This window comes from Talpa occidentalis, unplaced genomic scaffold (assembly GCF_014898055.3).
Source record: "Talpa occidentalis isolate TD23 unplaced genomic scaffold, MPIMG_talOcc4v2.1 talOcc4.14, whole genome shotgun sequence".
In the NCBI taxonomy this organism is placed as follows: Eukaryota; Metazoa; Chordata; class Mammalia; order Eulipotyphla; family Talpidae; genus Talpa; species Talpa occidentalis.
The window spans coordinates 67,969,972-67,997,230 of NW_023601433.1; the positions used below are offsets into that span (position 1 = coordinate 67,969,972).

At 38.1% G+C, this 27,259-nt stretch overlaps 1 pseudogene; it reads left to right on the plus strand.

Moving 5' to 3' along the window:
• Positions 1 to 27,159, plus strand: LOC119244745 (sperm-associated antigen 6-like; annotated as a pseudogene).
• Positions 27,160 to 27,259: the final 100 nt, after the last annotated feature.

The following is a 27,259-nucleotide window of genomic DNA, read 5'->3' on the forward strand; positions in this document are numbered from 1 at the left end:
GGCCCCGCGCGCACTCGCCGCCCCGCCGGCCCCGTCGCGGGCGGACACCTGCGGGCCCGATGAGTCAGAGGCAGGTGCTGCAAGGTAGGGCCCGGGGCGGGCGGGGCGCCCCGACGGGCTGGCGGGGGAGCGGCGGGGCCGGCTGGGGCCCGCTCGACCGCGCCTCTCCCCGCAGTGTTCGAGCAGTACCAGAAGGCTCGGACCCAGTTCGTGCAGATGGTGGCCGAGCTGGCGACCAGACCCCAGAACATCGAGACGCTGCAGAACGCGGGTAAGTGCCGGTCCCCGCCCGCGTCTCCTGGCCCGGACGTGGCTCCCTCGCCCGGCCCCGCTCCTGCTCGCGGCTGCCTCCCTGCGCCCCTGGCCCTGCGGCACCTCCTCGCCCCGCTCCTGAACCCCTGGTCGCGGGTCCTCGCCCCTCGCGGGGTGTCCCTGCCGCGTCCTCCCACCGCCCCTGGCACCGCCAAACCCAGCCTGGGTGCCCGCGTTCCTGCCTCGCCCATGCGTTGCCCTGGCTGTCTTCCCCCGGGTGGCGGGTGTCCTGCTCCCCCGCCGGCTCAAGAGTTTGGGGAGACTGGAAGGGGCCTGGAGGACGGTGTTCTTGAAGACTGGCATTGTGTGGGGGTGAGTCCAGGTTTCTGATTGGTGTGAGAGTCCCGACGTCCTAATTTCCATTTTCATTGCGACGGAGTGTCCGGTTGAAAGTCAACGTGCTTTGCATTGCCTGGACGTCTTCCTTCGTGAATGGGAATCTACCCTGAAGAGGCCTATTTTATCTGGGTGTCATTGCATATCGACCCCGCCTTTGATAACCTTCCATTTCCTCACAGCAAAGGAATTCCAGAGCCCTTGACACACTTTTTCTGGTCTTGGGGTAGTGGAAGAGCAATGATATGCTGTAAAGGCAGGAACGACACAGTGCAGGTTTTCTGATCCAGCAGACTGGGTAAAGGAGGAGTCAGAGTCCTCAGTGGTTTTGCAGGTCTTTTATTGGGGTTCACCAGGCATATGGCAGGCAGGGGTGCTGGGGGGCCAGGAGGCTGGCAGGCCTCCTGGCCCCCAGCAAATCCTCACTATCTGGGCTCTATGGTGATCTCAGCTTCTCTTCGGCTTCTGCTGCTGCTTTCTCGGCTTGGCTTCTACTGGCGTCCCCGTGACACCACCCTTAAAAGCACAGTCTTAGCCCAGGTGTACCCACTTCAGGTGCCCGCCATCAGGCATGCATTCAGGATCACAGGGTTCCCTCATCTATCCTGATGGCGGGAGGGCAGAAAAGCCTGATTTTTTACCTTACCCTGCATATGCTTGCATGTTTCCCAAGAGATTTAAAGTTGATAATGTAGATTCACTTTTTTTTTTAAAAAAGATTTATTTATGCACTAAAAGAACTGGGATACAGGCCAGAGGTATGGGGGGATGAGAGGGTTCACCAGAGATAGAGTGGGGAGCAGAACAGGCAGACTGACTGAAATACACTGCTGAGGGGAGCAGCAGATGATAAAGGAGAGGTCTGCTGCACCATGTGGGTAGGTCCCTGGCCCGGGATCCAACTCGTGCTGCAGTGGCTGTGGACAGCTTCATAGCTTGCATCTTAACCCCTTGTGCCACCAGGGAGGCCTTATAGTGAAAATATTTTTTGAAGAGGAAAATTTCTTTTTGCAATTTTAGCGGTAAAGTAATTCATCCCCAGAAAGATATTTCATGTATTTATGTATGCTGCTCTGAGGGTGGAACCTGTTTCTTGGCCGTGTGCCTTTGCAGATAGGAGTAACGATTTCTAATGGTTCTAGGAGCTCTTAATGAACCTCAGTGTTAACTGTTTCAGTAAGTCTTCTGATTAGGCTTTTGATTACCAATGGCTGTCCAGTAATTGAGTGTAATTGGCTTTCGAGGTCTACTGGAGGACCACTGTGGGAATTTGAGAGGAGTCTAGATGAGGTAACTAATGCTAATTGATGGACATTTGTAGGTTTAAGCAGTGCAGTTGTATTTAGGGCTTAAACTGGCCTCAGAGTCTAGATGACCTTTCTGCTTCCTATGGCTTCTAAGGAAGCCTTAACAAACAGGAAACTCTTTAAAAGCACCCAGGGAAAAGTGTGCAATGCACTGGAAGTTGACAAACAAGATAGTACTTCAGAGAGTTGTTGGACTGAGAGCCTGCAGGCATCAAGGAGAGACTTTATCAGAGCCTGGGGTGGTCAGTTGCTTTGTGAGTGACTGCCTCTTGTCCTGGGCCTCTGAGCACAGTTATTGGGGAGGCAGCTGGTGTTTGTTGGTTGATGGCTGTGAATGTATTCTCTATTATTTCATTTAACTATATTTTGTTTGAAGGACTTTTATGTTTACTGGAGGCAAACTAGGCAAACTTTGGAGTTTCGACTGAGTAGATGTGCTGGACCTAGGAGAATCTCAAGACCACACCTTGAGAAAAAAATTCAGCCTAGCTTTGTAGATGATACAAATTAGATGTATTTAGTTTTCAAAGTGAAATTTTGATTTTGACATGTATTAAGAGGGATTCAATTTTACCATTTATTGTGTATTCATGTTATGTTAAAAATGTTAGATGAAAACAAATGATGTTTGAGGCTTATGTGTCTGTATGTATGTATCTCCAAAGGGAACAATTGCCACACATTTTCTGTATGTAAGTTCTATTGCTGATTCCAATTGGAATGTCTATTAAATTATGTACACAGACTATATTACATTAGTTTTCCATAGAAGTGTCTTTGTAAAATTAGTCTAATAATATACCCTCTGTTTTGTTCAAATTGAGAGTTTAGTTAAAAAAATAAAACCTGATTTTCCTATAGCTTCTTGAAATCTACCATCGAGGACTTTTTTTGTCAAACTGGGAGACTTGTGGTATATTAAGTAAAAACTGTAACTAATAATCACTGTAATTAAATTAAATATAATATACCCAGATGGATTAATTAATCAGATTCTTAACAAAAAACTTCAGAGTGCCTGAGACTTAATTCAAAATATCTAGGTGTAACCCAGTAAGGATTGATTTTCCAATTATAATTTGAAAGTGAACAAGCCACTGACTTCACATAAATATGTCATATTGGGAAAGAAGGGAAATACCAGAATCACCAGGAAAAAGTAACATGAAGCAGAACTGTGATCCTTTGATTTAATTTTAATTTATTTTTATGTAGATACCTGTAAAACCAACTGTCACTACAATCTAGAGTGAATCTAAGTCACCTCCCAAATTTTCCTGCTGCCTTTCTAGGCCCCAGCTCAGATCCCTCCCCCACCCACTTCTGCCTTTTCCAGGTTCCCATTTGTGGGTTTTTTTTTAGAGGCCATGCACTACAGTCAGAAGCGCAGGAGGGTGACAGAATTCACCAGAGCCAGAGCGGGGAGCAGAGCAGGCAGAAGGACCGAAGTACACTGCTAGGTCTGCGCGCCACCCTCCTCCGGTGATTTCGCAACCCAGCGCTCAACCGCTGCGCCACCGGGGAGGCCCTAAAGGGTACATGTTTAAAAGGCATATAGTTGCTTCTAACCCCAGAACCCATGCCAACAAGTTTCTGTTTTGTTGCTTTTAACAGAAATGAGAGCATATTTAATAGTGTCCTCTAATTTTAAAAATATAGTAGTAAATCTTCATTGCACTTCCTATGGGTAGACATAGATCTATTTTATTCTTTTTCACAGAGGGGTATTTGTCCATTAAGCGAAGGCATTATATTTATTCAATTGTTAGTATCTTATTGAGGGACATCCAATTGTTTCTATTTTTATGCCATTGTTGAATGATCTTATTACATCATCATGACACACTCTTCTTTTTATAGTGTTGTGAGCTGATTTGTGTCCCTTTAAATTTGTATGTTGAAGACCTAACCCTCAGTATCTCAGAATGACTGTAGTTGGAGATTGGACCTTATCTTACTTATTTATTGATCTTTATCGCCACCACCATCCCTTGTGTTTCCTGTATCTTTCCCTGCTCCCACCCTTTATGCTCAGAACCTTCATGATATTTATTAATGTCCACTTGTTTTCAAAAACATTTTATATTGCCCAGTTGTCTGTTATGTAAATGTCCAGTATTTGTTTTTGTTGCTATGACTTATTTGAGGCCCATAATTTTTAAATCATAAATAAATCTCAATTGTGATTCTTCTAAAACTATGCCAATCATATTTCATATTTTTCCCTCATTATTGTATTTATTATGAAACTTTTTATGTTAAGAAATTTAGCTTTTCTTTAGAGTACAGATTTAATTTACTTAAAATAGTATGTATTAAAAAAATAGTGCGTATTTATTAACAAGAATACTAAGTTATGTTCAACAACAGCAAGAAAAACCAAATCAATTTCAAAAATGGATAAAAGACATGAATAGTTTCACAGTTTAACTTGGAAGATGTAAAATGGCCAATAAGGCTATGAAAAGACATTGACCATCATTAGTGCCAGTAAAATAGTTTGAAAACTACAACAGGATGCCACTTCACAAACAAACTATATTAGGATGGCTCTTATTTAAAAAAGAAGGAAAATAACAAATATTGTTGAGAATATGGAGAAATTGGAAGTCATCCTTTGCCAGTAGGAGTGTAAACTGGTGTACCTCTACGGATAGAGTTTAATGGTTCCTTATGGTGGTGATGGTTATACCCCATTGTAAATTTACTAAAGTCCAGTGAAAAACTTTTAAAAATCTAGCAATAAAGCAAACATCAGAGATGTGATTGATAAACTTTTAAATCCAACTTTCTAGAAAGAACCCATGTTAACACTTGGCAGTCATATTCTAATACTTTTTTCTGTGCTTTAAGCTTTTTGTTGCTAGTATTTGTGAAATTATCTATGTAAAAATCTATAGATACTAATTTAAACAACACCCATGAACACCAATATGCTTATTTTTTTTTTTATAGAGGCATGTTTTATTTGTTTGTTTGTTTTGTTTATGCATGCACTGGGTACAGTCAGAAGCCCGGGAGGGTGAGAGAATTCACCAGAGCCAGAGCGGGGGGCAGAGCAGGCCGAAGGACCTAAGTACACTGCTGAGGGGAGCAGCGGGCGGCAGGAGAGGTCTGCGCGCCATGTGGGACCCTCCTCTGGTGGCCGGGGAGTAGCTGGGGATCGAACCGGCACCGCAGAGGCCGCGGGCAGCTTCGCAACCCAGCGCTCAACCGCTGCGCCACTGGGGAGGCCCAACATGCTTATTTTTTTAACATGTGTATCATCTTGGCATGAGCAAAAGTGCCATGTGCCTGCAAAGTTACCCAGCCTAAGTGGCATTCAAAATCACAGCTGTAGCCTTATACAGAATGCTCTAATCAAGTCAGTCCAGTTAGCCATAAAAATGATGGCTAAGTGAGATTGGAAACAGATCACATCCCTAAATGTAGCTGTGAACCAGCATCATTATTCTCTGCTTATATATGTCATTTGGTTGTATTTATCTTCTTTTGGTCTAATTCTACATGTAATTGTAAGTGTTTTCCTTTTATTCTATGTTAAGTATTTATGGATATAACATAAGTGTGCATACTGACAATATTGTTTGTATCACTGGGGTATGTTTTTAAGGAAGAGCTGTAATAACATCAACTGAATAGCTTGTGGTAAAGTAAAGTTCAGAATGTCAGGGCACTTGTTCCAGTTTAAACTCTATTAATCAGCTTTCCTATAACTTTAATTAACATATCATCATTACATGGATTAAATACAGCAGTTGACTATTTTGCATATTTTTTAGGAAGGCAAAGTGAATATAATAAGTGGGAATATCCAAATAAAAGATCACCAAAATGCAGTTATTATTGGTCTTCCTTTCCCACCTCCTCAGTTGTCAGATAATTATTTAGCAATTACCCATTTCTAACCTTGCTTCACCGCTTTCTAGTTGTGTGATGATTTTCTCTAACTTTCTCAGCTTAATTTACTTGTCTATAAAGTAGAGTAATTGGGACTACTTCATAGATGATGTACATAGATGATGTTCAGTTCAGTGAATTAATATAGAAAACAAGTGCTTAAAATATGTGTATATATAAGTGTTCAATATAAGCTACTTTCATTGTTAATGTGATGATATACCTACTATGTATTCAACGTTAGGACGAATATTATGAGAGTAATAGGATATACTTTCTTTTTTCAAAGATTTTATTTACTTGCAGATAATGTTAACAATCTGAATTTGTAGCCCCTCATGAATACAGGCCTGTCCAAAGGTCCCTCTGGGCCTCCCTAGCTCTGAGATAGACTCTGATCAAATTTCTGTAATAAAGTCGAAGTTCAGCTGGAATCAGAGACTGTATCAGACAAGTGGAATTAGAGAAAAATCAATTGGAAGACTTCATGGAGAGGAAAAGATCTAACTAAATCCTTAATGACAAGCTTTGCAAAGTCTGGGGAGATGATGCCTTAGTGCATCAACCACCCCCGCCCCCCTACCATGTTCCAGGCCATATTCTATATGCTTCACCTTTCCCTGTGTTCCTTATGACAGCCCTATCTGGTCACATAGCCAGTATTTGCTAAATCAAGGATTTAAACTTTTCACCTGACTCCAAAGTCTTTCTTATTTCCATGCTATTCTGCTGCTTTGAAAACTGCTATGCAACTTGTATTGTTTTATGCTTTGGCCAGTTAGATCCTTCTAAATATCCCACATTTTTACTGGTTTTCCCCCTAATTTTCTCATCTGCGTATACACCTAATTGTACGTTTGCTTTTTTAAATTACAGTTTTGCTGATTTCTGTTCTTTCATAATTTAACTCAGGTGTAATGTCTTTGCTGAGGCCTCTTCTTCTGGATGTGTCCCAACAATTCAACAGACTGCTGCTTTGGCTCTTGGGAGACTGGCTAATTATAATGAAGACCCAGCAGAAGCAGTTGTGAAGGGTGACATTCTTCCACAGCTTGTTTATTCATTAGCAGAACAGAATGTAAGAATTAAAAAAAAAAAAATTAAATGTAATTTTTTTGGGTTGAATGTTTAAAAATGTGATGGTTGGGTACAGTTATAAGCTTGTAGCATTAGAATGATTAGGATGCTGGTACAACTTCAGTTCTTTGAACTGCACATCATCATGTCCAGGGTATTTTACTTTGGGGCAGTTATATACAGCCTTCCACTAACTTTTAATGCAAAGAGGGAATACTTAAAAAATTAATGGAATCATGCATAAAGCAGTATTTCTGTGAATGGCAGTATTAAATTTATAGAACCAGTATGAGTGAGGTATATGAAGTCCTCGGCAAATCAAAAATAATTGTCAGCATCTTTATATAGAGGTGAGACCTGGGTAATGGAAACTGTAAGAGTCAGCTTTGAAGCAAGAGGCAGAGAAGCATCCAAAAGAAAGGAGAATGTTTGAATGGGAAAGTTTGATAAAGCATTTTTCAGAGGCACAGCAAGCATGTAGGCTCTTTTAAGGGTCACCTAAGAGTGTGTGATCACCTTCCCCTGCCCCCCCGCCCAAGCCCCTTGTTTCATTCTGCTCTTATCTTCTGTACAGTACCATCAAATAATAGGCAAGAACTATCATGATCTAGGGATATATCTTTCTTGACATATCTTTAAGATCAAATTCATATTTGCATAACCAAAGGACAAACAGTCCAGTTAAAAAATGGGTACACATTTTTCCAAAGCAGATAGACACACGACCATCAGACATGAAAGATGTTCCACAGCATGTGTCAGTAGGAAATGCAAACCAAAACCACAATGAGGTATCATGTTACCTATCAGGATGATCATAACAATAAAGAAAACAAAGGAAAATAACAAGTGTTAGCAAAGATATAGAGAAGTTGAGAACTCTCATACCCTGCTGGTAAGAGTGTAAAATGGTGCAGCTGCTATGAAAAATAGTTTGGCAGTTCCTCAGTAAGTTAAACATAATTACCATGTGAGCCAGCAATTCTACTCCTAGTTATATTTCCCAAAGAATTGAAAACAGGTGTTCAAACAAAACTTGCACACAAATGTTCATAGCAGCATTATTTACAATACAGAAAGAATGACCAGATAAGCAAAATGTTATATACAGTGCAATGGAATATTATCAGTCATAAAAAGGCATATACTGCAACATGGAGGAAGCTTGAAATCATTTTGCTAGAAGGAAGCCAAACGTGAAAGGCCGCACAGCATGTGATTCTAACTTGTGAAATATCCAGACTCTTCACTGTAGAGAAGAGGCACATTGGTGGTTACCAGGGGTTGGGGGAAGAGGGAGATGAGTAGTGTTTATATATGGGGGTCTCCTGTTGGGTGATGAAAATACTTGGGAGCTAAACAGAGAATGGTTTACAACATTGTGGATGCAGTAAATGCCACTGAGTTGTATACTTTAAAATGGGTAAAATGGTAAATTTTATGTATATATTACAGAATAAAATATTAAACTCCTAATTTATCTTATTTTTAGGATTAGAGAGTTATTTACTACCGAGTGTTTTATCTCTGCAAGGAATCACAGAAATTTAATTTGTCTCATAGGTGATATTTCTATTACCAAATATTTAGACTTCCTTCTTCTTGGACTCTTAGCTCTTACCACTGAGGGCAGCAGGGTTTCTGTTCTGGTATTCCCCATAGAAGTTTCTCAATAGAGGTTTTCCAAATGTGAAGAAATTTCCATTAGTTGCAAAGAGACAAAAAAGAAATGGGGCAGAAAAGTGAGGAGACAGTGAGAGTGTGAAGCATTATTCACAAGCTTCTGTCTCCTTCACCTGCCACTTCTTAAACATAGGCCTCACAGGAGACTTAATCTCTTCTTTATGAGCTGTGAGGTCCTCTGTCTTTGCTTTTCCATTTTTTCCCTAAGGCAATGATTTTGGTGAGGAATAGGAGAGAAGATGGTTGGGAATCAGAAGAGAAGAGAAAGGGAGTAAAGAGGAGAAAGTATAAATTATTGTGTAGTTAGTAGTGACTACTAGTGCTCAGTAAAGTGTGCATTTGAAAATTTGCAATATCAAAAGTCAAATTAACTTAAGGTAATGCCATGATTATATGTATCTCTGATTTTGCAGATAAATAGACCAATTCTTTATATATTTACGTGCTCTTTAATAAAGACGGAGGTAGGATTCTTAGATTTCTTATCTTCTTCCTGCTTGCTACACTCTTCCACGCCACAGAATTATTGCATTAACTTATTTACCTCAAAAAATGTGAAATCTCTCACTCTTTCTGTGGATTAGCTTTGCTTTTGGAGCTAGACGGGCGTGGAGAGGAGCCCTTGAGGAGCGAGGCAGGAGGAGCCTGGGCTCTGTGGCCAAAGCCCTTCTGCCCAGAGGGCTTCAGGAAGGCCTCCTTGCTCCCTCTTGGCAGCTGCCCTCCTGCCCTGTGACTGGCAGTAGCACAACAGCGGGAGAGCCAGTGGGGAATGTGGGAGCATTTCCAGTGCTTGGGTGTGAGGCTAGAGCAATAGCCTGACTGGGAGGAGGAGCGTGCAAGAGTTTTTTAGGAATGAACTGCCACATGGGGCTCAAGGAAAACTTTCAAGTGTTTATTTTGGGAGTTTCAGCTAAAAGTGCTGTCTCCTGTAAACTTGGTTTCTTGTAAACCTTTGCTGCCGAAAAGCAAACTTTGGCTGCTTTCTTGCCTGGCAGAGTAAGTGGATTGGCTGGTCTGAAACTTGGAAATCATTGGTATACTTGTCCTATTAGAGATGAGGAAACTGACGTAGAGAGGTTAAAGGATTTATTCTGGTCGGATGCAATTTATGGTGGAACTGCTGGCTATAATTCAAAACCTTTCAGAGATTCTTCCTATTTATCAGGTGAGAGAGGAAAGTGTATGAGGCCTCATCACTCTACGCTCTAAGTGCCTTGTAGTATCTGAAAGTCTTGCCAGATACCTCTGTTTTTAATCTCTAGTGGCTGCTTTCCACATGTGTGTGACTATTTTTTTTTTTTTTCTATAGACTTGATTTATGTCCTTGGGACCTAAATCAAATAAGTAATCTCCATTCCAGCCCAGGGTGAGTTAGGAGATGAGATTGCTGAGGACAAAGATGAGCAGGGTGCAGAAATTGGCTGATTTGAATACTACAGAAGCATTTAGTGGATTATATGCTGTTTACTAGATAGATAATGTAAGGAAGGAATCCTGACGGAGCTGGCCAACCTGATTCTTTTCTGTCTCATACAGCGTGATGAGATTAATTAAGGACTATAAAATTCAGATCTTTTGCAAATATTCTTCTATGTCACTCATATGTAATTCCATTAGCCTAAATTCTGAGTAATAGGTTTAGGTAGTAGTTATTAAATTTCAAAAATCCATATATTGTGTCAAATATTAGTGATAACTAGGGAGTTTGTGCTGGATATCTTAGAGTGAGGATGGTGGAGGACATTAGAACATGATCATTAAAAATCACTTTACAAGATTAAAAAAATAAAAGCCATTTATAAAACTTGATAGATTATTGTCTTTACTGATGCTCATAGATAATAATGTTGATTTTATAACATCTTTTTCTTTTTATAAGTTTGACGCTTGAAGATCACGTAATCATAGACACCTACTGCAATTAAATTATATATGTTATATATTACACCTATTTTGATACTCACATTTATTTCACAAATATTTTTCTATTTACTTGTTGGTGAAAAAAGATAAAGTAAAAATAAATGACTCTTCTGTGTTTTTTGGTTTATAGAGCCAACTGTGGTAAACAAAGTCATTTAAATTATAAAATTACTACATTACTTGCCAGATTTGTGTGCTGGTAAAAGCAATTATGTTGCGAATTCCATATTTTTATTATGAATTTTAAAGTATTCTAAGTACATGTGGATAACCACTGAACAGACTTTGGGCATAGATGTAAAAGCAAGGGTGACATTTGATAGTGCAGGTTCAGGGGATGGGTAAGCCCTAGTTCCACATAAAATGCCTGTCTGTCTGATGGTACCTATTGTAGCCTGAGACTTTGTTTTCTAAGTAGTACAAATACCTGTGAAGAAATGTCACTAAATGTGTGTGCTGAGAGGATAAAGAGAAGGCTCTTTGTATCCTAGTGGTTTAGAAATAAACTGAGTTAGAAAACTCCATCATAACATATTTTTTGAGTTTGAACAAAATTGTTTCTCATACTTGGTTTACTTCCAGTCTCCAGTGTATAAATCCTACCGCCTTTCAGATTTTGAGAGAAAAAACAATTTTTTCACATTTGAATATCTGGAAGTACATTGGGTACGGCATATTTGACTGAAATTTGAAAGTACTCCAATTAAGTATTTTGCAAACATGTACAGGAGAGTTAAGCTATTAAAAGCTTAGTTAGGAGGCCTCCCCAGGAGCACAGCGGTTGAGCGCTGGATTGCGAAGCTGCCCGCAGCCTCTGCAGCACTGGTTCAATCCCCTGGCACTGGGTGAGAGTCCCACATTGTGCACAGACCTCTCCTGCCACCCACTGCTCCCCTCAGCAGTGTACTTCGTCGGTCTGCCTGCTCTGCTCTCCTCTCTGGCTCTGGTGAATTCTCTCACCCTCCTGCACTTCTGACTGTACCCAGTGCATGTATAAATAAATAAATAAATCTTAAAAAAAAAAAAAAAAAAAAGAAAAGCTTACTTAGGACTTTGTTTGGAGAAAAATTGTATTTTGAAAGAAGTCAAGTGTATCACCTCTCATAAATTTTTTGATCTGTAGTGTACAGGAAAATAGTTGGTGATAATTGACATTGTTATTAGACCTTTTTTTCTACAGCTACTTTTTTTTTCATTTATTCATTTATTTTTATTAAACTTTATTCTTTTCTTACATTGTTATTTTTGTACAGTATTACATTTCTCTGCTCATGTGTAGTCCCTTGAAATCTCCCACCACCACATCACCCATAATCCATCACCAGAGTCCCTTGTGCTCTTCCCTTCCTTATTTTGATGCATCTCCCTCCTCCTACTCTGTTGTATGCCTCAGATCTATAGTTTGCCTGCAAGTTTTGTTTTCTATGTTTTTTTTCTCCTTTGATTGGCTTCCCTATATTCCCCCTATAGTGAAACAATCTGGTATTTTTCTTTTTCTTTCTGACTTATATTACTGATAATATTTCCTTCTATTGATAGTTCCATCCATGTTGCTGCAAAGGTTATGAATATATCTTTTTTAATTGCTGAATAGTATTCCATTATGTATACATACTACATCTTCTTGATCCAGTCATCTCTACAGCTACTTTTGAGGCCTGCTCTGCTCTTATCTGTGGTTTTAGATGAATGAATCAGCTTTGTATAAAAATGTAGTATCAATGAATTGCATTAAAGCATTTTACTCAAAGAGCCTCTGACCTTAAAAAGGTGATATGACCATTTATATCATATTCTATTAGTAGCCATAGAATATTTCTCCATATCTCCTTTGACTCATACCTGTTTTACCTATGTGGTCAGCACTAGCCACAAGCTATAATTACAATTAACTTGTGGCAAGTGCATCCAAGGAACTAAGTTTCAATTAATTTAAATTTAAACATTGATAATTCAATTACTAGACACTTTTTTTTTAAAGATTTATTTATTTATTCATACAAGCACTGGGTACAGTCAAAAGCATGGGAGGGTGAGAGAATTCACCAGAGCCAGAGCAGGGAGCAGAAAAGGCAGACTGACGAAATACACTGCTGAAGGGAGCAGCGGGCGAGGCAGGAGAGGTCTGTCACGCCATGTGGGCCCCTTGCTGTTGGCCAGGGATCGAACCGGTGCTGCAGAGGCTGTGGGCAGCTTTGTAGCCCAGCACTCAACCTCTGCGCCACCAGGGGAGGCCCATTACTAGACACTTTTTGTGCTTAAGTGGAACACCTTGGTTATGTGGACGTACTTTTTAAACTCTAAACTTTTAGGAATCTAAATACAGATCAAGTGTTTCTAGTGAAAATTTAGCAACTGAATTGACATATGTGTAAGTGCAAAATGCACACTGCATTTCGAAGACTTAGTATAAAGAAAAGAATGTGAAATATCTTATTGAATTTTTACTGATTATATGTTGAAATTATAGTTTGCATATATTGCATTAAATGACATTATTAAGGTCGGTTTCACTCACTTCTTTTTTTACTTTTTGAATGTGGCTACTAGATGATTTTAAATCACTTATGGCTCACATTCCTATTGTACAATAATCAGAATTGCTGTGCCTATGCTTTGTGGTTAATTGTTAAAAGGCATTATGGTGGCAGTGCTATGGTCTCAAAAAGTCATCTTTGATATTCATGCTTATCAGTGTAACTAAATCATAGTAGACAGTATGCTAAGGAATACAGAGCTAAAATATCATTTGGGCAGAAGTAAATGATGATACAACTTCAGTGACAGTCTCCCCCATTTATGCTGGTGGGCATTTCTGCCTGCCCTCTTCCCTTCTAGTCTATATAATGTCATTTCTTTTATACGATTGACCCAGCTTTATATAGCACTGATTTTATCAGTGTTGTTGATTTTAAAAGGCCTCCATTTTGTGTCTCTTTTTGTTTTAAAATAAACCTAAAGATATGCTGTGTTTTTCAATTAAATTGAAGATTTTGATGCATTTAAACTTTGACACTTCACAGTAGTTAGTGAGAGATCACTACAAGTTCAATCTTAATTTTGTTAGGAAAAAAGAAGCAAAACCCAATCCTAGTTCCCCAAAAAAGCACAGAATAAAATCTTAGTTAAATGCATCTGTGTAAGAAGTGAAGAGTTGGCATCCAAATTTTCATCTTATTACTAATGAATGAGTTGTATGTACATATCGTGGAAAATCTGAGAGAGGCACAGAAGAGTGTGAGTAGAGGACCCCCACCCTTGTCACATTCCCAGGCAGGGGCCCAGTAGGTCCCACCTCCATTCCTTCACTCATCAATGAGCTATTCATGAGGTGGAAGAGAACAATTTTTTTTCTTTGCTGAAAACAAATGACCATCAAGTTTGAGGATTGTATATTCAGTTTTCTACATGCACACAACAAATTACTTAATTACTGTTTGTGAATAAGGATAATTTGGGTAATTTTGTTCTCTGTGAGAAATTGCAGTCTAAAAAATTGTGAAAAATGAATAACTCCTAACATAAAAAAGTGTGATGTTTTACTTCAGTATAATAAGGGTGTGAAATTATGGCAGCAGGGAAAGTGTGGGAAAGTAAGGATAATATTTTTAGTATATATTAATGCTTCTTTGAAGAATAATTGTACATTCTTATAGTTTATTTAAGGAGCCATGCAGTTCCACCATTCTTTAAAATGAGAAATTTTCTGCTATTTAAGAAGCTAAAATTTTAACATTTATTTTTCTTGAATAATGGTAGTAGTAATTAGCCCCAGAAATAATTATACGTATGGACAGGAGACATGTTTACATTTCTTTTCTTTTTAAAAAATACATCATCGCATATTGAAGAAAATTTGGCAAATAGAGAAGACAGATGTAATACTAATAGCACTATCACCCCAGGATAAATCCTGTCAATAAAGTTATATAACAGTATTTTTTGCTTTGTATCTTTTAATTTAGTTAAAATTTCTAATCATGCTTGTTACCCAAGAGCATATGATTATGTTACATATTATTGCATAATTGTATTTTTAACTTTGATTTTTTTGAAAATTTACTTAATAAATTTAAAATGAGGCTAAGATATTTTTAGATACTGATGATAACTTTTTTGGCTTTCTGCCTTTTTTGGGTAAAATCTCATGCATACCTGAGTCTGTTCATATCAACCTTTGATTTCATAACTATGAAAATGGAACAACCATAATTCACTTTTCATATTAGAGTCTAAATATGGGATATGTGAGATTTCTCCTTTGGAAAATTATTTTAAATGCACAAAAGTTTGTATATATTTTTGTTAGAGTAGAAAACTATAGGGAAGAGGAAATGTGAGAAGGAAATAAGTGGGGGCACAGCCTGTCTGCACCCCTGTATATATTTTCCCTAAGCATGCCAGACTTGCTTCCTACCTCTGCTCTGTGCTTGTGGTGGTCTGTTGGTAAAGTCACTCTGAGCAGAATCTTATGGACCAGAACAATGTTTTACTCTGTTTTCCTAATATCTAGCCAGGTTTCTAGCACAAAGTAAGCATTTTTTTTTTTTTAGAGATTTATTTATGCATATAAGAACTGGGGTGTAATCCAGAACTGTGGGGGGTGAGAGGATTCACCAGAGACAGAGCAGGAAGCAGAACAGGCAGACGGACCAAAAGCACTGCTGAGGGGACTAGTGGGCGAGACAGGAGAGGTCTGCCGCACCATGTGGGAAGCTCCCTGGCTGGCCGGGAATCGAACCCGTGCTACAGAGGCTGCTGACAGCTTCACAGTACTGCGCTCAACCCACTGCACCCAACCTGCTTCACCACCAGGGAGGCCACAAAGTAAGCATTTAAAGAACTCCCAATGATTGAAGGAAGAGAGGGCAATATGCATATACACCAAGCACAAGAGAATTATATCAGGATGCTTTTGTTTATAAGCTACACAGTATGAACTACAAGTGGTTAAACAATAAGGACATTTTGTAATTTCACATGACACCAAGTTCAGAGTCAGGGCAGTTCCAAGGTTGGTTATGCATCTGACTGTCAGGAAAGACCCAGATGTTTTTCATTTTTGTACTCAGCCATCCTCAGTATATTGTGATTATTCTGTTAGAGTTGCAAGATGGATGTAGAATTTCCAGATGTCATTTACAGACATGACCATGTCCAGCAAAGAAGAGGCAGTGTTACCTCCTGCGTATCTCTTTACAACAGAGAAGAACCTCTTACAGATGCTTCTAGCTGACGTCTACTCAGGAGCCATTAGTCGGGATTGGCTCACAAGCCCATGTCCTGACTGACAAGGCAACTGGGTGGATACTAACGGGGACAGCAAGAAATAGTAGGGAAGAGGAGACAGATATGCCATAGATAAACTAGGAGTGACATAGGCAGCCTGTATTGGTAAAATATGATATGCTAATCTTTTGAAAAATTAGACGCTGTGTTTTCTTTAACTTAAAAACTTAAAGTGATGGTGAATATATGTCTTAGCTTGGGTTTTAAAACAAATTTTCAAGGAGGTAAAAATCTGGAAAAACACCAAATTTGAAAGGAAGAGATAGAAATTGGTATAGGTAAATCAGTAACATAGGCCATGAATATAATGAGAAGAGAATATGTGACCATGTATGGTATTTTATGCTTTTCAAAAGGCAGTTTGTTTATTTTATACATTTTTTACATCGTTTTCCATTTTTGTACAATGTATGCATTTTCATCTTGGTTATATTCCCCATTTAATTCCCACCCCCCTTGTTTTGACCCTAGTCCCTCTTCTCCTACCTCTCCATCCCCCACCAGTGTGTCTCTGTTTTATAGTTGCTTGTTGATTTTTATTTTTACTTTATTATAATTAGTCTTTTTCCTGGTCTCTTATTTAGGTTTTCTAAATTCCTGCTATGAGTGAGACCATCTGCTATTTTTCTTTTTCTTTCTGGCTTATTTCACTGAGCGTGATCCCTTCCAGCTCCATCCATGTTGCTGCAAATTGCATGAGTTTATCTTTTTTGATTGCTAAGTAATATTCCATTGTGTATATGTACCACATCTTCTTGATCCAGTCATCTATTTTTGGGCATTTGAGTTGTTTCCATAGCTTAGCTATTGTAAACAGTGCTGCTATAAACATAGGGGTGCAGGTGCCCTTTTGAATTAATGTTTCTGTGTCTCAAAAGGCTGTTTTTATATATTATGTGTGTCTGTTTCCTATTCTCTATAATTTAAGGAATGTTCTTTTCATAATTATTTTTGGACAAAATGGTTAAGATAATGATTTCCTTCAAATATTATTTATCTGCTATTTGTTCAATTTTCTACCTCTTTTTTGAAAGTGTTTTTATATGTACAGTGAAATTACCTTTTTATTGTGTATAAAATTAAATTTTTTTAAGTACTATAAGATGAAAAGGAATTAAAAAATTGACATTATTGGCACAAGATTCATGTTAATGTTTACTCATGTAAATAGCACAAAATACTGCCTAATTAGTGTGGTTGGTAAATTTTGGTGTTTAATTTTCTCTGTTATTGTAAACCATGCATAAAATACTTGCCTATTGAGAGGTGCAGAATTGTCAGAGCCTAAACAGCTGACATCTGCTTACTCTCTTAAAAAAAAAAAAAAAAGAATAACAAGCCATTTCAGCCTAATCTACCTCAAATGTGCTTATGTAAATGGAGGTCCATCTATTGACCTGCATGCTTTTCAGCTCAGGATTGGTCCACATGGTTTATGAAACCAGGAAGGCTGATTTGAAATGCAGATGTCGAGACAGTGAAGTACACCCTCCCCTTTTTTCTTTGCTGTATCTGTCAGGGTGAAAAATGGCTTGCACAAGGGTCAGTCACCCATACTCACTTAATTACTTTCCTTGGACCCACAGAACTGTCACAAGCTGTGGTGGATGCGGGAGCTGTTCCTCTTTTAGTACTTTGTATCCAGGAGCCAGAAATTGCTTTGAAAAGGATTGCTGCTTCCACCCTCAGTGATATTTCAAAGCATTCTCCGGAGTTAGCACAGACAGTAGTGGATGCCGGAGCTGTTGCTCACTTAGCCCAGATGATCCTGAATCCTGATGCTAAGTTGAAGGTATTTAAAAATAAAGTTAAACAAACCAACAAACCAGCTTCGTATAGTCTAAGAAAATGGAAATGTGCAAGGATTAATATTCTACATTTAAGAATCATTCCTAAATTATCATTGAAAACAGATAGGAATTATTATGTTTGGTCTTTGAATGTATAAAAAGCATGCGATAAGGATTGGAGAATAATAATACAAATGGGAAACTATGTACCATGTTAAAAACTGGAGTAGTACCAGGATTAACATGAATCATTAAAGTAAGTAATTTTGGGGGTGGGGAGAGAAAACAATGGACTATGTTGGAGGAATGTGGGTATTAGGGTGGTGGGAGTGCTATGGTAACTACACCTGAGGGGGGAAATCCTATAGTGTCAATACACTAGCAAGTATGTAAAGCAGTGATACTTCAATAACAATAACTTTTTTAGTGTCTAGGTGAGGAACTTTGACACCCATTATAACAGGAAAAAAGTCTTGTCATCCCTACATGAAAAATTAAAGCAGAGTAAAGTTCCTCCCGGTGAGTAGCATATTTTTGCCTCCAAAATAGCAGGATTGTAGTTACCATATTAATTTCACTAAATATTTCAAACTTTACAAGATGTTTCTATCTCCTAATTAAAAATCTTTGGCAACATTAAAGAAAAAGTTAAAGATGATCTTACACATTAAGGTCGCAATTATCTAGGTTCCTTCTTTCCTCTTAGCTATCGCAGTTGATTGTCAATGCAGGAGGAGTTGCTGCCATGATTGATTGTATTGGATCCTGCAAAGGGAATATCAGGCTGCCTGGCATCATGATGCTTGGTTATGTTGCGGCTCATTCTGAGAACTTGGCAATGGCAGTGATCACTTCCAAGGTCTTTTCTTGCTTCATTTTCTTCTCATTATTGCACTGAAATATTTCAAAATAGAACCACAGATTAATACTCTCACAGAGTATAACATACCTGAGCAGAATGAAAGAATTATCTGTGATTTTTTTTTTCAGTGCTTGTAGGTTGTGAAAGCTATGCTTGAAATAAAGTTTATTTTGTGGAAGTTTAGAGTTCTCTCAGTGTTTGATATCATCAAAATATCTACTTCTTAGAGTATGACTTATCTGGGAGGCCCAGTATGATGCTTGTTTTTTGCCCTATTTTAATTTACAACTTATATTAACTCACCATAGAGCAGAGCCAGGCACATTGTCAGTGCTCAAAAAATATTTGTGGAATGGATAAATATTGATTTCCTGAAGAATGCTTCATAGGCTGTGTGCTTACAGTGTCTCTCGCAACCCTCTGAAGCGTTGGTCTCTCGTCAACATAGAAACATGCTGTTGCATGTTAAACCCTGTGGACTTCTTTTTTGACCCTTGCTAGTACTTGGAATAAAAGAGGAGTCTCAGATCTTTATTTTCTACCAATTTTTGATACTTCTTTGCTTCACTTCCTTTTTGTTGTGCTCTTTTCCATTTGTTCTTCTACTCCCAAAGTCCATGTGGTGACAGAGAAGTGGTGCTGCTTTCTGAAGGGTCACTCTAGGGATAGTAGCACGATCTTTGATTCTAGGTTCCTTTGTGGATAGTCAGAAAGCTCTCACAAAGGAAGAATGATGAAAGAGGGCCTCCCCGGTGGCGCAGCCGTTGAACGCTGGGTTGCGAAGCTGCCCGCAGCCTCTGCAGCGCCGGTTCAATCCCCAGCCGCTGGGTGAGGGTCCCACGTGGCGCACAGACCTCTCCTGCCGCCCGCTGCTCCCCTCAGCAGTGTATTTCGTCATTCTGCCTGTTCTGCTCTCTGCTCTGGCTCTGGTGAATTCTCTCATCCTCCTGCACTTCTGACTCTACTCAGTGCTCATATAAATAAATAAATAAATCTTTAAAAAAAAAAAAAAAGAATGATGAAAGAAGCAGCAGTTGTTCTTGCTTTCTATATTTCTTCCCCAAACCAACCAGGTGGCTCCCCTGCTTTGTCCAAAGTTGCTGCTGGCCTCTTCCATCTTGTTGGTCTTTCTGTTAGTTGAAGGTCAAGGGGCAGCAAGCAGCTTGAGGCAAACCACACATTGCTGCATGGTTCTTTCCTTTTCCTACAAGTACTGTAAGGACTAATAGCAACACCTTATATTTAATTCTGTATAATTCTCAAAGCACAATCATGTTCCTTGTCTCGTTTGCTAAGTGTAACAACTTAGGGACCACTAAGTCTGAGTTTTTTTCCCCATTTTTTAAATTTTGTTTTTTGTATTTTTTACATCATTTTTCATTTTTGCACAATGTATGCCTTTTCAAAAAAGATAAACTCATACAATTTGCAGCAACATGGATGGAGCTGAAAGAGATCATGCTTACCGAAATAAGCCAGAAAGAAAAAGAAAAATACCGGATGGTCTCACTCATAGCAGGAATTTAGAAAACCTAAATAAGGGACTAAGTCTGAGTTTTAACAATGGAGTGGAGACAACATCTTCTTTTTCTCCTGCTTCTTCAATCTTGGTACATCCTAGAAGTGTGGACTTTCTGAGAACTTGCTTCCAAGATAGGTCTGACCTTTGTAGTAGCAGACATTGTGGAAAGGTGGCTAATGAAGAAATAGTGCAGGACACTTCAGGAAATTGTTACTAACAACAAATCTAAATGTGGAAAAAATTACAACATGATCATTTTTAACCTTTGCTATGGTAGCATGCAATGTAATACTGGCATTTGTGGCACTAAATTTAAGAAGATAATTATTATAGTCTAAATTAGTTAGAAAATTATACTTATACAGAATCTGGATTTATAATTTGATTTGGTTATTTGGTAGGTACTGCTCTTCCTAATGTTTCATATGAGGACAGTGAAACTCTAAGATGGAGGTGGCTACACAGTGAGTTCTAGAGCCAGGATCACATTCAGGCAGCCTGGCCCTAGAGCGAGTAAGCTCTTTATTTAATTCCTAAAAACAAAACAAAACACAGACACTAGCATTGGTAGGCATGGAGTTAGATGCCATTTGACCTGAGCTTCTGGTTGTAATAAATATCAGTTGAGATATTAGTCTGCATTGCAAGGATGGACACTACCTCTGCCTTAGTTCTGCTGCCATATTACTTAGGCTTAGGGTTCCATGATCCCAATTAGCTTGGTGTCCTGCTCCTTTTTGCATATGTCCTGGAATTTTCATTTTTAAAATGAACACTTAATACAATTTTATTTAAAATAATTTTTAAATGGAAGTTTACAGTTTTTCAATAAACCATTCATGGTCAAATTAAATAATTTATTTTTAGTGCTTTCACTTCTCATAGGTATAGCCTCATTGGAGCTGTTTTTATGGTTATGTGCCCAGTGCTCTGCAGAGTATCTGGTATGTGATGAAATCATTTTCAAATTTTTCCACTCTTGAGTGCATTCCTTTGTAATGCTTGGGTAGAGAGCAAGGTTAACAACGTGTTAAGGTCTTTCCCCTTTTTTAATAACCTTGTGATTCTCTGACTTTCTGGTTTTTAACAACTTTTTCCTACTTGCTTTTATTTTTTTTAAAGATTTATTTATTTATGCATACAAGAACTGGGTTACAGGCCAGAAGTGTGTGTGGGAGGGGTTGGGGGGGCAGGTGAGAGGATTCACCAGAGACAGAGTGGAGAACAGAACAGGCAGACTGACTGAAATACACTGCTGAGGGGAGTAGCGGGAGAGACAAGAGAGGTCTGCTGTACCATGTGGGTTGCTCTCTGGCCAGCCAGGGATCGAACTTGTACTCCAGAGGCTGCAATTAGCTTCATAGGTTGCATCTTAACCCCTTGCGCCACTAGGGAGGCCCCTTCCCACTTGCTTTTAAATAACTTATTTTTCTTTAAGATTTGAAAAGTGAATAGTTGCGTAAATTGTAATTTTGGCTTGCAACTAAGTCCCTTAGGTAGCAATATATGATTTTTATATACCAAATTTATATAATTGATTTTTAATGAACTATTATTTTGTTTTGTTATAGAAACATCATTGGTAAAATACGTTTGAAAACTTCACTTTTTGAAGTAACATAATATTTGTTTTAAACAAAGATAAGGTTTTATTAGAACATTTTACTTTAATAATAGATTTTATGGCTCCATCTACATATATTTGATACACTATTTACTTTTAGTAAGTGTACTGGGTTAAAATGATCAAATGGGATCTTTATCCGTCATCCTGTCAGCAATCTTTCCTAGGATTAAGTCCTTCTAAATATTTCTTTATTGTAGGGACTTGATGGTTCTATCTTTTTTCTTCCCTAAGGTTTCGTGGATTCTATCAATTGTTGTTTTATAGGCTTTAGAATTAAAGTCCAAGTCTTTTTGATTTGACAGTTTTCTCAGAAGGGGAAGCTGTATCCAAGAGCTTCAGGATCTAATGGTATTTTTCAGTTGTTACTTTGTGCCAGCTTTCAAATTACAAGGCCTAGTAGAAGTTCATTTTTGTCCCAAAGGCAAGCTAGCTTCTGTAATACAATCTAATTGGTTCTGATCCAGTAGAGCAAGTAAGCAGCCTTTGGAATTTCTTGCATGTGCATTTGGGAATATTTGCCTTTGGCAGAATTTTGTTTTCTTAATCCTTAGATAAGGTATCTGAAGGTATCAGAGCACTAGAAAGAGATGGGAAAGCAAGACAGAAGGTTAAAAAAGGCACTGGAGAAATGAATGAAAGATGAAGGAATGGTTTAGTGCCTTGAATGACATTTATAGTGACAGACATATAAACTGAGCATTAAAATATTGCATTATAGTGCACCAATAGTGTTTTAACAGAGTGCTGTAAGAGAAGAAAAGTACCTTACTCATCCTGGGATAAGAGGCTAGGGGTGTTCCAGAGGAAGTTTTATTACAGGAAGTGACACCTGAGCTGAGTCTTAAAAGATGAGCAAGAGTTAGCCAAGCAAATGGGGAGAGGTGTGTGAAGGGTGGAAGGTCATTCTAGGAAGAGGAAACAGCATGGACAAAGGTAAGAAATATCCCAGCACAGACCCTTTAACATCATTGAAGCAAAACTTAGAATAGAAATTGATGGGAGAGGCATTTAGAAGCTGGATTTACAGAAGGTTCTGTGTGCCTTGATAAGGAGCTTGCCTTTAATTTTTAAGGCAGTAGAGACACCTTGAATGGGCATAAGTAAAGGGGAGGATTCAGCGTTACATTTTACATACGTATCTGAGGGACTGCCTTTGTTCATGTTCATTGCCTTTATTTTATCTCCATAACATAAAAAGCTAATCATTTTTTAAAAAGACTGCATTTCATTTTCAATCATCGGCAAAGTTAGAACTCATTATGTTACAGTTATACTGGACATAAATTCTCTTTTTACATTTCTCAGATATATTATTACTTTTCAATATCAATAATCTGACTTGGAAAAGAAAAGCTGACATTTTAATGTGTTTCTCCTTTCAGGGTGCTGCCACATGACAGCAAAGCTTGAAGACTCTTTGTAATAAGTGGTGGACTTAAAAAGATTCAAGAGATAAAAGCAGAACCTGGGTCTCTCCTTCAGGAATACATCAATAGTATTAACAAGTGTTACCCAGAGGAAATAGTAAGGGGGGAAAAACAGATCTTGAGAAGTTCAAAATGATAATGTATCTTTTCTGTTTTCAAATCTAGTTTTACATTATATGCACTGTGTCAAAATGTGGACTTTTTAATACTACATGAGAACAATGTATACCTTTACTTCTCTCTTGATTTATTTTTCCCCTCTAATGAAATAATGTTCTGACTGACACACATTCTTTTCCAAATCAGACTAGTATGTCATTTGAAACATTTCTATACTAATTTAGCATATGCTTTACTAAAGAGTACCCAAAATACAAAGCTCAAATTTTATACACAATATCTATATAAATCTGACTTAGAAAGGGCCTATTGATTCTGATTTTCATAGTTTCTTGCATATTATTTTTCTGCCTAAAGCTCACATTTACAGTAATGGAAGTATTACATATAGAAAAAAAATCAAGTAGCAGAAAAGTTACTATCTAATGTGTGGAAAAAAATTAAATAATGTTGCTTACAATATGCGGGTGCCTGTAGCAGAAATTTATGTTCAAGATTATTTTTTTTTTTTTTTAATAGAGGCATGTTTTTATTTATTTATTTATTTGTTTGTTTGTTTGTTTGTTTATACATGCACTGGGTACAGTCAGAAGCGCGGGAGGGCGAGAGAATTCACCAGAGGCAGAGCGGGGAGCAGAGCAGGCAGAAGGACCGAAGTACACTGCTGAGGGGAGCAGCGGGCGGCAGGAGAGGTCTGCGCGCCATGTGGGACCCTCCTCTGGTGGCCGGGGAGCAGCCGGGGATCGAACCTGCGTCGCAGAGGGCGCGGGCAGCTTCGCAACCAAGCGCTCAACCGCTGCGCCACCGGGGAGGCCCTCAAGATTATTTTTAAATTAGGTTGATGTGCACAGCTTTAAATATCAGTTTCAGTAAGCCTAAAGGAGAATTATATCACTAAACCCCCACCAAAAAAATGCAAAATTACGAAGGAGAGATAATTTAAGCAACTGAGGCTTAGAATATGCCCACAAAACATGCAGAAAAAGCCATACTTTTCTAATTCTACACTCATTTATTTTCTCTAATTAATAATTATTTTATTCATTAATTCTTCCTATTTTATCAGTGGTTTTCAATGTACATGGTAATATTCTATTTTTAATTTTTTTTAAGATTTATTTATTTATGCATACAAAAACTGGGGTGTAGACCAGAGATGCAGGGGGTGAGAGGATTCGACAGAGAGAGTAGGGAGCAGAACAGGCAGACCTACTGAAATACACTGCTGAGGGGAACAGCAAGCAAGACAGGAGAGGTCTACTCTGCCATGTGGGTTGCTCCCTGGCTGGCTAGGGATGGAACTCCTGCTGCAGTGGGTGGTGATAGCTTGAGAGCACTGTGCCTTTAATCTCTGTGCCACCAGGGAGGCCTGGTAATATAAATTTTAAAGGCACAAAGTATTTTTAAGATTAAAAATGTGTTTTCTACCTCATACCTATGAGAATTGCCCATTATTTAAAAACAAAAAACAAATGGTGGTAAGAATGTGGTGAAAAGGGATCCTTCTTTCACTGCTAATGCAAACTGGTCCAGTCCCTATGGAAAGCTGTATGGAGGTTCCTCAAAACACTAAAAATAGACTTACCATATGACGTTGCAATTCCACTCCTAGGAATCTACCCAAAGGACACAAAAACACTAATTTGAAAGGAAACCTGCATGCCTATGTTTATTGCAGCACAGTTCATAACAGCTAAGATATATAAATAACCTAAATGCCCCCAAACAGATGAATGGATCAAGAATATATGGTACTTATGCACAATGAAATACTACTCAGTGATCAGAAAAGATGAACTCATGCCATTGACAGCAACATGGATAGAGCTGGAAGGGATTATGCTAAGAGAAATAAATCAGAAAAAAAGATAAATATTGAATGGTTTCACTTATAGGTGGAATATAGAGAAATGAAATAATGTGTCAGGAAAAAAAGACAAAACTGACAAACTAACCATAGATCTGAGGCATAAAACAAAGGAGGGGTCAAACCAGGGGAGGGAAGAGCATAAGGGACTGTGGTGATGGGTCACAGGTGCTATAGTGGTGGGAGAACTCCAGGGATTACACTGGAGAAAGAAATGAAATACTATCCAAAAATTAACAAAGGTGTAAGAAAATAAAAAAATTAATAAAATGTGTTTTCTAGTCATATATATTCCACCAATAAATTCTTTCCAGAGGTTACAGATTTATGCACTTTTGAGAGGTATATGAAACTACTTGACCAAGGGAGTTCCAGTAAATTAGCTTTGACAATATTAATATATAAAATATATCAAAGGAGCAACATATCATAATATCTATGTATTATATATAAAATATGATAATAGAAAAATAGTTTATATATTAAAATATATACAAAAATGAAAGAAAATTGGAAATATTATATCAAGAAAATAAATTTTTATATGGAACATAAAAGTCCCTTCAGGAAGAATGCTATTTTATGTTAGTCTAAAATAACTTTCAATGCAATTTTCTAATATTAAAAAAATTATTAAAAAAGCAGATTAAAGCACCCCTTATTGGAATAATCTGTTAAAATTAGCAATAGTTAAGCATGTTCTTGAATATAAGACTTTCTACTCTTCTCTAGAACACCAGGGTATATGCCAACTCTGTCAGGTTTAGAATTTAACTTCGTGCTTTGTCAAAATATCTTTGTAAATGTTACAATTTCTCACATTTGTGAAATGTGATGTTCTTTAAATAAAATTACTAAAAATCATGAAGACTTTGGTTAGATGACTTTTTCAAATTGCTATTTTCGAAGCATTGGTTTCTATAAATGGTGTTCTAAAACATCTTTAAATTTTTTTTAATTTGAATTTGGGGGTTACATGTTTGTTCTACCATATCTATACATGTCCCACTCGCCATTCACCAAATCACCTGCACCAAACGGCTGCCTGCCCAGTACCTCTTCTCTTCCCACCCGCCCCACATTGTCTCCCTCACCCATTTCCTCATCCCTCTCTTCTGTTCTCTCTGGTAAATATTAAATTTTCTCCCTAAGTCCAATATTTATTCCTGTTGTATTTTGCCTGTGTATATCTTTTGGTTATTTATATTCCACAGATAAGTGAAACCATGCAACATCTATCTTTCACTTTCTGACTTATTTCACTAACATAATTACCTCAAGGTTCCATCTATTATGGAACAGAAGCACATATGGAGGAGTAATGTAACCCCAAATTAAAATAAAAAACAAAATAAGAAATAAACAATTGAAATTACCTCAAGTTTAAAAGCCTGTACATCTTTGTGTAACTAGAAAAAGGCACACAGTCCTGAAGTCACTTTACTTCCATCTAGCAGAAATTGTTGTAATATTATGATTTGGGTAGAGCAAGACACTTTACTGCCACCTGCTGGAAAATTCCTTTGATGAATATGCAAATCATGATGTCTACCCGTGGACCACTCCCCTTTCATGTGCTGGTACTGTTGTTCAATAAACAACCTGCACCACCATGCACATAGTGTTCAATAGATCATATTTAGTATGCACCTTTTTGTTTTTGTAAGTGGGGTTTTATTATGTTCCATAATAAAACCTTCACTTTAAGTTAGCAGAGATGCAAATTAAACCATTAAGCTTGCATTAATATTGAATATAAGACCAAATTAGTGTACATATTCTATATATGAAAAAGCAAAGTACAACTTGGAATGGCCCATATAGCCTTTTAATCATGATTTTTAAGATTGGATCGAGAATATCTGATCAGTATTGCAAGATGGCAGATCTCTAGAAAGGAACTATGCTGGTACTCCATTCTCCTCTCTTCATCTCAAACTTAGGCTGGGATATGACCGTTGATCCTCTCTTTTTGTCAAATAGTCCTTAATTGAGAGGCCTTTATGGTACTTTTCTACACACAAAAAAGAAAAATTTGTCTCATTTTCATCCTCAGAGTACAGTCATGAAGACCAACTGAATTTTTGAATAAGGGAGAGTTTATTGATAATGAATAATCTCCCAGGACAGGGTTTATCACCTAGCAAGGACTCAGGTGCTAGGATGGCTCTTGGAAGCTTGGATATAGCAACATCGCACACTAAATGAAGTGGAAAT